Raw genomic sequence first — 10475 nt, forward strand, 5'->3', positions numbered from 1 at the left:
ATTTAAACTGTTAAAGAGCAAGGATGTCACATTAAAGTACAAAGTTCATCTACCCAAACCATGGTATTTTCAATGAATTAGAAGATCAAAGAGTAAAACCTGTCTTTGAATTATGGTGTGTTAAAAAATTTGAAGGTTCCAGGTACTGTCAGAAGGTTCCAGGTACTGACTGTCTTAGAAGAACTAAAGCCAGAATTCTTTTTAGAAGCAAAAGTAACCAAGGTTTGCCTCTAATATTTTGGACATGTTTCCAGGAGAGACCAGACCCTGGAGAAGGACATAATTTTAGTAAGTTAAAGGGTTAGTGAAAAATAAGAAGACCCACAAGAAGATGAAATAAGATAGCAGCTCCAACAATAGGCCCACCCATCAGCAAGACTATGAAAATGGCACAAGGCTGACTGTGTGTCATTCAATGTACTGAGTCACTATGAGGTGAGATTCATTCTACAGTACTGCCCACCACGAACACCATCTTAGTGATACCCAAACAATCCATCGATGAAGCACAGAGTGAACTTGACCAAAGGTGAGGGGTCTGAACCAGAAGCACTTTGGTGAAAGACATTACAGTCTCCTTCTGAGAAAGAAGCCATGGAGCATTCGATAGAGCACAGTTCTAGTCTGACAAAAGTTAGTTAGTCCTGAGTCCAAGTACTCGATGGTAAGTGGTTTATTTAAAAAAAAATACAATGCAGAAAATGCATGTGCTGAATGATCTGACAAAAGATGGGTTTGGACGTTCAGCACAGTCTCTGGTTTGGGTACAGGCTGCAGGTGTCCGGGGAGCACTGTGCTCTCACAGCACAGAAGTAGGTGGCTGAGTCGCCAGCATGAGCATCTTTGATGAGCAGTGAGAAATGCTTGTCCCTCTTATTCAGGAGAACAGTGAGTCGCTGGTCTTCTGCTTTTTCCTCATTCGAAATAATACGAATAAGAAACTGAGGACCTTTTCCAGGTTCTTGTTTATACCAAAAAAAATAGTCAGAAGTACTGCTGGTGTAAGTGCAGTTGAAAGAAGAGCTGTCTCCCTCCTGGACACTCAGGAGAGAAGGACTCTGCTCCACCTTCTCTCCTCTCCCCAAACCTGGGCAAAAAGAAAAGTCAAAGAAATATTTCATCAGGTCGTCATTCTCCACAGTTGCATGGCTTTTCCTGCAGTAGCAACGGGACACCTGGAAAAGGCTAATCTCCCCTTAGACTTCTAAGGTCTATTTGCTAAACTATCCCATTCCCCAAATCCTCTACTTACAGTCCAGCTGCAGCCAAAAGAACATTAACAGAGATCCAATAAATGTCTTCATTGTTTTCCCAATTAAGACCTCCAACCTCCAGCAGGAGAGCTGCTTTTGTACCAAGCTACCTCTTCCTTTCCTCCAAAACTCAGTAGCTTCTAAAACTGTCACTCCACCAAATAATCAACTAGAAGGACTTCTCTTCTTTCTGCATAAGAGGAGACTTTGTTGCCATCTAGTGGTTGGATCCTCACTGTTAAATTAGCTGGTCAAATCCACACTTCCTACCTGTGTATGTGAGACAATGATGCACAAAAGAGCAATAGATCAAATGAATTGAATTCCAACTGTGCTGCCAATCAGAAAGTATGTGGCTGAGCACAAAGTAAACATAATAAAATTATAGGGCTAAACTTTTTCACTTTATCTCCGCAGTACACTACTCAGTCATTTTTAATACATGGGAGTGAATTACATGTTTTCCATGTTTATTTAACATGAACTAATTCAATTTGAAATAAGGAAAATGTCCTGATTGGCTTTTCCAAGCCATTTAAGAGTACAGCATTCCTGTTCAGACATTGCTATTTTAAATTAACCAGAGAACTAATTAGCTCTCACCATGAAAACTCTTTCTAGAGGTAACGTTTAAGCACAAAGGATGAAGTAACAGAGAGAGATGCACTGTATATGTAAGATGATCTTACAGCCTCTACTCCTTCGAGCAAAGACTTACCGCTAATCTTTCCATTGACATGAAACTGAGAGCAATCTAAAAATTGTATATCATGCTGTCATGCGAGGGTGGGTTATACCTTGTCGTGATGCTGGGAATGATACCCCAGTATCTCAAATGCCAACAGGCTCACCTGAAATGGGCACGTTTCAGAGGAGTTTTCAAATGAAGACAAATTCAGAAAAGGGACCTACCAATCGACTTCTTGAAGAAAAAAATGGCAGGAAGACCCTTGTGAAGAGCTGTGGAACTTTGTCAACTAGTGCTAGAGAATTAGGGCTTTCCTGGAATGCACTCAAAATACCGCTGAAAAGGAGATGTCTCTTCAAAATAGAGGCGACTCCAATGGTGTGTGTGGAGTAAGGCTTTTCAGACCTTCATGTGCTGTAGTGGCCTGACTCAAAATGAGAAGCAATAGCTAAAACATCCATTACAATTCAAAAAGGGGAATGTACAAAGTACTCATCAAGGAAAAATAGAAGTTGTAGAAAATGATATGAAACGCTAAAAGATAGATACCATATACGCTAGTGAGTTGGAAGGGCATCTGGTGGCAATGTGGTGAAAGGGTTCTGCTCTCACCAAACGTCAGTGGCACAAAAGCACAAACCCCTCTGTGGGAGAAGGACGTGTCAACCGGATTCTGTAAAGACAATCAGCCCTGGAAACCCTGTGGGACAGCTCTGCTCTGTCCTAGAACATCACTCAAATTTGGAATCAAATCAACATCGGTGAGCCTTGGATTTTCAGGAGCTGAAATGGACTGGCACTGCCCATTTTGAATGGAAAAATCTTATGTTCTACTCGGCCAGGAAGGACAACTTGAAGAGGTACAGCTTTGCATTCATTGTCAAAACTGATTTTTTAAGATTTCTCCTGATGCACAACAGTGGATGTGTTAAGCAATCATCACCACATTCAATGAGAGAATATTTCCTTCTTTTTCATACCCATTATTATTAATTTCTCATTTCCCCACAAGCTTCCGTGCCATGGCCCTAGGTAATTAACCCAAGTACTGCCTCTCAAGATTTGCCTCTCCTGAAGTTCATATACAGAAACTCACACAAAACAAAAACAAGAAACTAAAAAGCAACAACTACAAAATAAAGCATAGAAAAGGTTCCTCTTTAAAGAAAGCAGGAAGTATTAAAAACTGGAACAACTTTAAAATAAGTCAAAGGGAGATCAAATGATAGGGTCTTACATTTTAAACTAACTGCATCTGCCAAACTCTAATGTACAGTGCTCTTTGTCTGATAGCAAGGCAATCCACATCCCTGCATGTGGAAGTTAGATGTTATGTCAACGAGACCCTCCTGTATACAGATGGAGTCAAACCTATCAATCAGGTAATCGCTTAATGACATCTCCTTGGGAATGTGGACATTTGTATAACAGAAAAATGGATCAGAGACTTACTTCTCTCTGGCATTTCACCTTGCTCCTGAGTGAGACCTCACTGGGACTTTGTGTCTGCCTCCAGGGCTGGACCCACAGGAGCTGCCCAGCCCAGAGTACAATCGGCACCCTCCATGTTCCCACCAAGCAAGATCCACTTGGCTCTAAATTCACTGGCCTATGACCTCCCAGCTTCACTTCAACTTTCTAACTAATCGGTCTGCCATTACATGAGTCTGGAGAGGTCCCGGGTAAGACTATGGACTAGACTTGCACTACGCTGAGGCACGTTCTTGATATAAGGTGGCTTTTTGATATAAAGTTCTGCTTGTACATAATTGAGTGTCACTGGTTTATTTCTTTAGACAAGACATCCTAATATACTAGACTATGCTCAGAAGGGATTCATGAGAAGCGTAATCCACCTGGAGACCCTGAACATGGATCTTGGGTTTCCACTATCATCCATAGCAATCTGCAAATTGGGTGATTAGAATGTGAGCTCTAATACTGTTCCCACCTCTGAATTTGGATTTTATTATTTACAATCATTGCATCACCCAAGCTGGTGAGCTTCTTTGTGTGGACTTTGTATGGACTAAATTGATGCCTCACTTAGATGGCTCACCAAATGGATTGCTTCAATGAAAAGATATGATAAAGAAGGTGACTATCGTGTCTCAGAATAAAGTCAGACATGGCTGCAGAAGAAGTTCTCAATTTCTCATATGCAAATTTATGTCAAAGCTGAAGAGAATAACAACTAATCAAAGACACAAAGTGTGATCTTGAGTATGGCTCACGTCCCAATAACACATTCGATACATTACCTCTAATGACTCAAGATGAGACAATGGGATGACATCATGGACATACACAAAGAAAACAAAACTCATTGAGAAGACAGCAAAGAAAGAAAATAGGGAATGTCAAAATTACTATGAAACTTTCTTTTGAATGCAGAGTAGCTAAAGCAAACAGAAGAAATGATGACGTAAAAGAGCAAAAGAGAATATTTTAAAAAGCTTTTCAAAAATATGAAATAAATATTTTATTGATTATTCATTTATTATTCTGTAAATATTAATGTAATATTTAATATAACATTGATTTTACTTTAAATAAAAGACTTGGAGTTATACACCCAAAAAGGAAGAGCAAGTTTGCCATTGTTCAAGTTGCAATAATTGAAGAAAACATTCAAGCAACAAGTTCTACTATTCAAGAATCTTTGTATAAAAGGTTAAACAACATAAGAAGCATCAAAAGAAAATGGTAGTAAAGCAGAGAAAATGAAAATGAACAATTGATCAGCCATTTAACCACTTCAAAAGGTAGCATATGGTCAATCCCAGTGCAACTGAGGAAGAAGTCCAGAATGCACTGAAGGTATTAGTGGAAATACGGCTTCAGGAATTGACAGGATACCAATTGAGATGTTCCAGTAAGTGTATGCAAAAATGGAAAATCTCCATCATTTATGCCAAAGAATTTGGAAAAACATTAAACTGGCCAACCAACAATAAGAGATCTGTAAAAGTGTCCAATCAAAAGAGAAATGATCCAAGAGAATACAAAATTATTGAACAATATCATTAATATCCCATGTGAGTAATATTGTATACAGATAATTTAAAAATAGACACAGTAGTTCATAAACATGAAACTTCCAGAAATTAAACCTGAGTTCAGAATAAAATGTGGAATGAGGGATATGATTGCTACTGTCATACAGATCTTGCCTGGAAGCAGAAAATATCAGAAAGATGTTACCTGTATTTTACAGAATATGCAAAGTTATTTGACTGTGTGGATCATAACAAATTGTGGATAACCTAGCAATGATGCGAATTCCAGAATACTTAGCAATGATCATGAAGAATTTATATATATTCAATGATGCAAGCATCCTGACATAACAAGAGGAAATTGCATGTCTTAAAATCAGGGAAGGTGTGTGTCAGGGTGTACTCCCTCCCTGAAACTGAGTCCATCAGAATTCGAGAAAACTGAGTTGTGTTCCCTTCTGTTGCTCATAGAGTCACTATGAGTTAGGACAAACAAGAGCACATGACTAATGCTACAAACAACCCATGGTGGAGGCAAATAGTGAACTGGATCAAACGGTTAGCGTTTTGAACCAGAAGCACATTGGTGAGCAACACTGCAGACTACTTCTGAAAAAGGCATGCTTGAATATTCTATCGAGCACAGTTCTAGTCTGACAGACATAAAGTCACCCTGAGTTCATGTCAACGCAATAGCAGATGGTTTTATCCATTAAAAACACAGGACAGAAAATTGAAGGAGTCAGAGATATGATAAAAACACAGGGGTGGCCCTTCCACATGGTCTCAGGTTAGGGCACAGGCTGCAGGTGCCTGGGGAGCACTGTGCACTTGCTGCACAGAAGTAGGTGGCTGAGTCCCCAGGAAGAGCATCTTTGATGAGCAGTGACAAGAGTTTCTCCTTCTTATTCAGCAGAGCAGTGAATCTTTGGTCTTCCTTCTTATCCTCATTCGAAAGAATGCGAATGAGAACCTGAGGACCTTTTCCAGGTTCCTGTTTATACCAAACAAAGTACTGCGAAGCATCGGTGTAAGTGCAGTTGAAAGAAGAGCTGTCTCCCTCCTGGACACTCAGGAGAGAAGGACTCTGCTCCACCTTCTCTCCTCTCCCCAAGCCTGGGCAAAAAGAAAAGTCAAAGAAAAATGTCAGCAGGTCATCATCTTCCACAGTTTGTGTGGTTTTTTCCTGCAGGAACAACAGGAAATTTGGAAAAGGTTAATCTCCCCCTCAGACATCTAATGACTATTTGCCAAACTGTCCCAGTCCCCAAACCCTCTACTTACAGTCCAGCTGTAACCAAAAGAATAGCAACAGAGACCCAATAAGTGTCTTCATTGTTTTCCCAATGGGGACCTGCAACCTCCAGCAGGAGAGCTGCTTCTCTATCAGGTTGCTTCTTCCTTTCCTCCAAAACACAGTCCTTTCTGAAGCTACCCACACAGGAAATCAACCAAAAGGTACCTCTCACGTAGCTGCATAAAGAGACCCTGCGCCATCTAGTGGTGGGATCCCTCCCTGTGAAACTGGTCAAATCCATTCTTCCTACCTGTGTAGGTGAGGCAACAATGCGCAAAAGAGCAGTAGATCAAAAGAAATAGGCTCCAACTGTGTTGCCAATCAGAAAGTATGTGATAGCATAGAGCAAACATAACAAAAACAGAGGGCTCGAAATGTTCGTGTTATCTTCTCAGTACACTGCTCAGTCATTTTCAATAACTTGGGGAGAGTTAGATATTTTCCATGTTTATTTAGCCTAGGCTTACTCAGTTTGGCAGAGGGGGGGATGTTTTTGTTTTCATTTTTTAATGTTGGTTTGTATCTTGCAATGATGCAGGAACTATAATTCAAATCCCAACAGGGTCAGCCAATGAGAACAGGTTTCAGAGGTGTTCTCAGATTGAGACCTGGTGGTCATGCAGTGGATCCGCATGGCCAGTAGTTTGAAACCACTATCAGCCCCTCGGGAGAAAGACTGGACTGTCTACTCCCATCAACAGTTACAGTCTCAGATAATCCCAGGGGCTCACCATGAGTCAGCATTTAGAGTTTTCAGATTAAGATAAACTAGGAGAAATAATCTAACAATCAACTGATAGAAAAAACTGACAGGGAACGCCTTATGCATAGCAGTGGAACATTGTCAAATAGTGGCAGAAAATTAGGCCTTCAGGTCGAAGGCACTCAAAACACTGTTGAGAAAGAGCTGCTCCTCAACAGAGAGCCATGTATGATGGTGTGGGTGGAGTAGAGTGTCCAGGTCTTCATGTGCTGTAGTGGCCTGATGCAAAATGAGGAGAAATAGCTCAAAACATCCATTACCATTCAGAATACACAGTATTCATCAAGAAAATTGGAAGTTGTCAAAAATGAAAGGATACCCTGAAAGATGGCTATCTTGCACTAGCAAGTTGGAAAGGGTAATTGGTGGCAATGTAGTGAAAAGGTTCTGCTCTAACCAGAAGGTCAGTGGCGCAAAACCACAAGCCCATCCATGGGAGAATAATGTGACAATCATGTGAATAGATAAAGAGGGGCAGCCCTAGAAACCTATGGAACAGCTTGTCTCTGTCTTTCGATGATGGAATCAACTCAACATCAATAAGCCTTCTGGTTTTAGTGAACTGAAGTGCACCGGTATTGGCCCTGTGAATTGGAAAATCATAGAGTCTACGATGCCAGGAATGACAATTTGAAGGGATACAGCCTTGCACTCATTGTCAAAAGCAACCTTTGAAGATGTGCCCTGATGCACAAAAGTGGCAGTGGCAGGGCAGGATATTATGCATTCACCTACACGAAAGGCCTCTGACCGTGACTCTATTCAAACATGTACAACAATCACTAAAGTCAAAGGTAAAGAACTTGAAGCTTTTTACCAAATTCTACAGTCTAAATTAATCAACCTTGAACTCAAGATGCAATGATAATTACTAGTGATAGCAATATAAAAGTTTGAAGTTAAGAAGGATCACTACTTGAAAATTGTAACCTTGGTAACAGAAACGATACAAGAGATCACATGATATAATTTTGCAAAATCCTCTTCAAGAATGTAAATGATGTCTATGCATGTGCATTCTGACAGGGAACTAAAATTTTAATAGATGTTGGCATATGGTGCACATATCAGACGATTCAATAATTCAATCCTGTGTAGAAGACTTGTGTAATCATCACCACAGTCGATGTTAGAACATGTCCTTCTCTCTTACACTCATTGTTGTTAGCTTCCCATTTCCCCACTACCTCACTTGGCGCGTCCCTAGGTAATTATTAATCCAGTTACTGTCTCTATCAATGTATCTATGCTGGTTTTCATATACAGAAAATCATACAAAGCAAAGACAAGTAACCAAAAAAACTCAAAATAAAGCAGAAAACCTTAATCAAATAGGAAACAGAAAAAAATTCTTTAAAGAGAACAACTTTAAAATAGGCCAAAAATGAGACCAAATGACAAGGTGTTGCATTTTAACCTAACTGCACAGTGCCACACTGGACTTGACAATGCTCTCATGCTAATAGCAAGGTGATTCACATCCCTGGACTGTGCCCTGGGGATTCACTGGAGGCTTAATACATGTGGGGGTCCCTGAAATTGGATTTGGGGCTTCCACTGTCATCCATAGCCCTCTGTAAAGTGGGTGTTTAATATTAACGCTGTCTGTTAGAGAAGATTTGGATTTTATTATTTACAATCGTTGCATCACACAGACTTGTGTGCTGGCCAAAAACTTGCCATTTTTCTATTTGAAATAACTGAAGAAAAAAATCAAGCAACAAGTTGCAATGTTCAAGTATCCTATCGATAAACAACAGCACAGGACATCAAAAGAAAATGGAATTAATACACAGAGAAAATGAAAATGACAATTGATCAGCCATTTAACCACTTCAAGAGTCAGCAAATGGCCAGAGCCAGTGCTACTGAGGTAGACGTCCAAAATGCACTGAAGGCATTACTGGAACGAAAGTTCCAGAAAGTAGCAGAATACCAATTGAGATGTTTCAATAAGTATACACAGTAATGGAAAAACTTATTCATTTATGGCAAGAAATTTGGAAGACATATAACTGGCCTACCATCAAAAAGAGATTTAAAAAAACATGTCCATTTAATAGAGAAATGATCCAAAAGAATATGGAATTATTAAACAATACCATTCATTTCACATATAAGGAAAATTTTATAAAGATAGTTTAAAAATAGTTTCAGTAGCACATAGATATCAAGCTGCCAGAAATGGAAACTGAATTCAGAAAAGGATAGGAAATCAGGGATATGATTGCTGATGTCACATGGATCTTGTTTGAAAGCAGGTAATATCATAAATATGTTTACCTGTGTTCTACAGAATATGTAGAGGTAGTTCACTGTGTGGATCATAAAACATAATTACGGATAACATTGCAAACTATGGGAATTACATAATCCTTGCCTGTGCTCATGAAGAACTTATGTGTAAACAATGAGGCAGGCATCATAACAGAAGGGGATATCACATGGCTTAAAATAAGGAAAAATGTGCCTCAGTAGAGTATGCCTTTCATCATACTGATTCAATCTGTATGCTGAGAAAATAACCTGAAAAAAATTTTTTAATCATTTTATTGGGGATCATACAACTCTTATTACAATCCATACATATATCAATTGTGTAAAGCACACTTATACATTTGTTGCCCTCATCATTCTCAAAATGCTCGCTTTCCGCTTGGGCTCCTGGAATCAGCTCCTCATTTTTCTTTTTTTTTCCCCCTCCCTCCCCACTTCCCCCTCCCTCATGAACCCTTGATAATTTATAAATTATTATTTTATCATATCTTGCACTGCCTGACGTCTCCCTTCACCCACCTTTCTGTTGTCCATTCCCCAGGGAGGAGGTTAAATGTAGATCCTTGTAATCAATTCCCCATTTCTACCCCCACTTCCCTCCTCCCTCCTGGTATCACCACTGTCAGCACTGGTCCTGAGGGGTTCATCTGTCCTGGATTCCCTGTGTTTCCAGTTCCTATCTGCACCACTGTGCATCCTCTGGTCCAACCAGGTTTTTGACTATATAAAGAATTCATCCTCAAGATCACAAAAGGATTCATTAGCAACGGGCCATGAGTAGATGACACACCTTTGCTTTCTGAAAATGAAGATGCCCTGAATATTTGCTGATCAAGACAAAGACAAAACTCTTCAGTATGGATTGCACCTCAACTCAAAGAAAAAAAGTCCTGATCTCTATTCCTATCAGCAACATCATGAGAAAACATAAGAAGATTCAAGTTGTTAAGGGTTTCGTTTGATTCAGATCATAATCAGTGCACATGGGTGAAGCACTCACATCACTCCACATAGTGCATTGGGCCATTCTGTTACCCCACCCACCCACCAAAATAAATGCTCTTTGGAGTGGTAAAGAGCAAGGATGTCACTTTAAGTACCAAGGTGCATCTGACCCAAAGCATGCTATTTTCAATCATCTCATATGCATGTGAAAGCTAGAAATGAATAAGAAGATCAAAGAATAAAACGTCTTCGA

This window comes from Echinops telfairi, unplaced genomic scaffold (genome assembly GCF_000313985.2).
Source record: "Echinops telfairi isolate 266 unplaced genomic scaffold, ASM31398v2 ScPeMD7_18;HRSCAF=68, whole genome shotgun sequence".
Lineage (NCBI taxonomy): Eukaryota > Metazoa > Chordata > Mammalia > Afrosoricida > Tenrecidae > Echinops > Echinops telfairi.